This window comes from Pygocentrus nattereri, chromosome 13, assembly GCF_015220715.1.
Source record: "Pygocentrus nattereri isolate fPygNat1 chromosome 13, fPygNat1.pri, whole genome shotgun sequence".
In the NCBI taxonomy this organism is placed as follows: domain Eukaryota; kingdom Metazoa; phylum Chordata; class Actinopteri; order Characiformes; family Serrasalmidae; genus Pygocentrus; species Pygocentrus nattereri.
The window spans coordinates 9,548,200-9,552,701 of NC_051223.1; the positions used below are offsets into that span (position 1 = coordinate 9,548,200).

General features: G+C 37.4%; 1 protein-coding gene across 1 annotated transcript in view; it reads left to right on the top strand.

Annotated features, from left to right (window-relative positions):
• The window catches only part of si:ch211-255p10.4 (serine/threonine-protein kinase BRSK2), a 27,672-nt gene extending 23,214 nt beyond the window's left edge, over window positions 1–4,458 (top strand). Inside the window, exons 20-21 of the transcript XR_005131333.1 lie at window positions 4,067–4,070; window positions 4,448–4,458. The gene's annotated coding sequence lies outside the window, so the exon portion shown is untranslated. The remainder of the gene's footprint in view (window positions 1–4,066; window positions 4,071–4,447) is intronic.
• Window positions 4,459–4,502: the final 44 nt, after the last annotated feature.

Genomic DNA, 4,502 nt, shown 5'->3' on the forward strand with positions numbered 1-4,502 from the left:
ATGACTGTCTAGTCAGGATTTTTTTTTTCTGTAGTATTTAGGTAGATACAGCCAAGCAAGCTCTGCTCTTGGTCCCCATTGGTTAGGGTTAGGACTTCAGGAGCTGAACAGAAGGCCTTAACCATTTAACTACCTTCACAATTAGGAAGTGACAGGAATCAGCCAGTCACGTTTTGATTTATAATGGGTGGGACCAATTTCGGGAGATAAAAATAAAATAATCCTCCTTTGCAGTAAAAGAAAGCTTTTTAACAGTAAATGGTCTTAAATGCTGGAGTTAATGTATAACTGCTTATTCACCCTTCAGCTCTGAAGGTTGGTGCACCGACTGCTTGTCACATAGCTATCAACCACTGTTCCTACAAGCACAATCTCCAACTGCTGGATCAAGAAGCACCACTGGTAAGACAGAAACTCCAGCTTCAATTTCCAAAGATTAATTATTATTATATTTTTCAATTTTCAGTAAAATTATATAATGTTAATGGGCATTATGTAATAATTTCTTAAACATTTTAAAAATCCACTAAAAACACTAAAAACTTGCAAAACTGGAGTCAGCTTCTCACTCCAATTTTCCTGTTCCACCTTAAATGGTGCAACAGTTAGCTACATAGCTAGCTCCATTCTGGCGACTCAGGCACCATTTAAGGTGGAACAGGAAAATTTGAAAAAGAAGCTGCTGAATGAGACGTGACTTCAGCCTCGTAAAAAGTCAAACACTGGGCGACATTTTACAAGAAACTGCTCCACGTTTGAGGAAAAGTTTCCTGCTGGAGATGTGAGAAAAGCAGCTATAGCTGAGCTACAGCTTAAAGCAGAGCAAAGTAAGGCTGCATCTTTGTTTACATATTTAGCCTATACCAGCTCATTAGCACATACTGAGATATATTTACGGTCACATTGGTGAAATGGACTGGCGCTGTGGCTCCCAAGGTGGTTAGATTTTTGTTGAAACTTGACAAAATGTGCTCTTCTTAACATTTGTTTTGCTGACCCCTGACCTAGGCCGTCTACCTTCTGGTGGCAGCTCTATGCAAGGGCTCTTTACTGAAAGAGTCACTGTAAAACCTCTACATACAAGGTAAAAAATACGGAAATGCCTGGTAAAAACATGTGTGCACCAGTGTTAGCTTAGCGCTAACATACTATTTGAAATCACAGAGACACAAGCAGAAGTTAGCATTAGCACAGATGTGGGTTTTTTCTTGTTTTTTCACATTTATGGACTGATTTGAAGGCTTAGCTCTAATAGCCACAGCTCAGTGCTGCTAACAAGTAATGGCAGCTTACATACACTAGTTAGCCTGGTGCTAACTGGATGCCTAAGTCATCATGCTTGCCTCACAATAGCCACATTTACATGCAGCATAATAATCAAGTTAGTAATCCGACTAATAGCTCGATCGGAATAGAATACGTCCATGTAAACACCTCAATCGGAATAGTCTAGTCCCATTGAGCCCATTCGGAATAGTTTCTATACGAGGGGGTAAACCTCTAAATATTTATATAGAAGAATAATATCCATGTAAACGCCTGTATCCGATTACATTCCCTATCGGAATGTTTAAGTCCGTTCTGCATGTGCCTCACATCATAGTGAAAGTTTATACCGTTCAACACGGCGAAGCAGACACTGGTCTGCAGAGGAGATGAAGTTTATGCTCTGATCTTTAAAAGACGGCGGTGGGACGGATGTCCGACTTATGTGTCTCAGAACACGACGTCTTCCTCTCGGCCTTCTTTAATAAGGACATGAAGGACGCTTTCCTGAGTCTGACGTCATTTTAAAGCAGTTAAAAATGCAAGCACTGCTCACTGCTGCTCATCTCACTCTGACTGGACCTCACGTGATGTTCTCTGTCATGCTAACATTTACTCCAAGCGCTACTCCTCGCATGCACGTCATTTTGCATCAGATTACTTGTAGCGAGCATGTAAACAAAGATTTTCCATCAGATTGTTGAATAGAGGTGCAATTAAACACCTCAGTCTGAATCTGTAATCCGGTTGTATTTAATCGGATTGGCAAAAATTTTTGCCTGTAAACACAGCCAGTGTGTGGCGCTGTTCAGTTTTCTGTAGACTTGCTTACTGGTTTCCAATGGCGGCTGCTACTGTTTTAGCTATGCCAACATACTTTAGTCCATGTTTATAGCTAACAGCATGTCAGAAACTATGTAATCAAGTCTATTAGAGATGCTGAACACCTCCACGGAGTTAGAGGGAGTCTGCGATGTTTTAGACTTGCAGTTAGCACCACGCTAATTGGAAGTAAGTTTGCATTACTTGGTAGCTATATTAAGCTCCAGATTTCAGACACCAAACATGACTTAGCTAATTTACTACACTTGTGGTAAGAAGGGAAACTATGATTTGCAGAACTGTTCCATTCAATGCTTTCCATCCTGTTATCTAATGATGAACAGATCTGCTCCAAATTCATTTTAGCAGGTCACCTGTCAGCGCTTCATAAATCATATTTCAATCAAAGCCTCCTAATCCTGTGGCTGCATGGACCTGTGCAGTATTGATTTGTTAGGAGAACGGTTCAGCTTTCTAAAATTCAGGAGTCTTTTCCGCTTTCACGGCAGGGCGGATATCGACGCTGGAAGAAAACCTCAAAATCTCCATTTTTGTCGTTTTTCAGTTTTTGACATAATTTGAAAACGCCTGTTGCCCTTTACATCGTGGTTAAATTTCATGATGAATGGACTGAAAGAAATGACCCAAAATGACTTGGGGAAAAATTCTAGTTCCATTGGCTTACATTAAAAGTAAAGTAGGTTTTTTCCTTCTCCTGTAAAGTTACCATTTTGGAGATACAAGGTTTCCAACAACAGCGATATTGTCCCACGTCCATGTGAAGAATGGACTACTTGTCTCATCATTGTCATCATACTGTAAATAAATACATCAATAAATTTCAGTTCAATTTTTTATCATGTTTGTTATCATTACTATTATTGGTGGTGGTGGTGGTGGTCAAACCGCTGTAGAGCAGAAACTCAGCCGACTGAGTTTAATTCATTTTTAAATGTTTCACTTTTAAATCCTGTCAGCCACCACTGGATGTCAGTAAAGACACCGTTGCCCCCGTTTTCTTATATTTTGCTATTTACAGTTATTTACAGTTAATTCACCTCAACATGTTGTCTTTCCACTGTGAGTGCTTCTTAAAGCACAGCAGCAAAAAACAGTGTCCAAGTGAACTTCACCAAGTCTAGATTAAGCATGTTTCATGTTCAAGTAATGGTGATGCCATTAAATAGAACAGTTAAACAATCACATAAAATACAGAATAAAAGTCTATCAGATCTGAGAAATCTGGAAACGGCAGAAATGGTCCAGCTCTCAGTCTGAGTGGCACTGACCTGGAAACGTCCCAAGAAGAGACTTTATTATCTATAGGTAAACTAAAGGAGTTCATAAAAACCGGCTTAACATGTTATAAACGTGTTGTTACATATAACTCACGTTTACAGAGCCTGTTTGGCACAGATAAATAAATATTTAAATATAAAAAGGTCCCTGACAGTGTCTGCAGTTCATTAATATACTATAGGGAAACTAAATGTAAATGTAAATATGTAAAAAAAAATGTAAATATGTAAAATCTAATATTCATATAAATAAGAAAATGACCAGAAAGGTTTATTTACTGCACTTTAGTGTTTGGAATACATATTTGAACAAAATATTCTCATATAAATATAATATCATATAAATATTAACATAGCTGTGATTTCTTTGTTTCATTTATAACCACAGTTCACATCTACAGAGGAAACCTGTTTCCGCCACTAAAAAAAAGTAGTGACTTGTGTCATAAGTCGTAATAATGAGGAATATTTATGACTTAGTAACTCATAATTATACCGTAATGTCTCATAAGATCATTATGAAAAAAGACATGATTATGAGATGCAAAATGATAATTATGAGACACTAAAGCCACGATTATGAGATCATAAGTTATGAGATGCTAACTCATGCCAGTTGTGAGATGCACAGTCATAATTATCATTATTGAATTGAACTAGTCCTAATTACGAGTCATTAGGAGAGTCTAAGTCATAGTTGTGAGATACTAATTATGAATTATGAATGTTTTTATTATGAAATGGTAAGTCATAATTATCACATAACCTTAATACAAGAAGCTTATAATTATAATTATTAGCATTTATGATTATTCTAGGTCAAAATCGCGAGATATTAAGTGTGAATAAGTGTGAATTTAAGATACTACGTCATAATAATAATAATTATTATTATTATTATTATTACTTTGGAAATAATTATATATTTTTCCAGTAGGGGAAACGAGATTCCATACATTTAGCATCTAAGCGCCTCTTCTTGATGAACATTTTCTTCTTATTTTTTTTTTTCGTGTAAAAAACAGAAAAAAAACAACAGAGTCTCGTAACAAGCACAGCAGTCGGAAGAGCGCGCGCGAGTTGGAGTGTGAGCGCGAGGGGAGGAGGGCGCGAGGG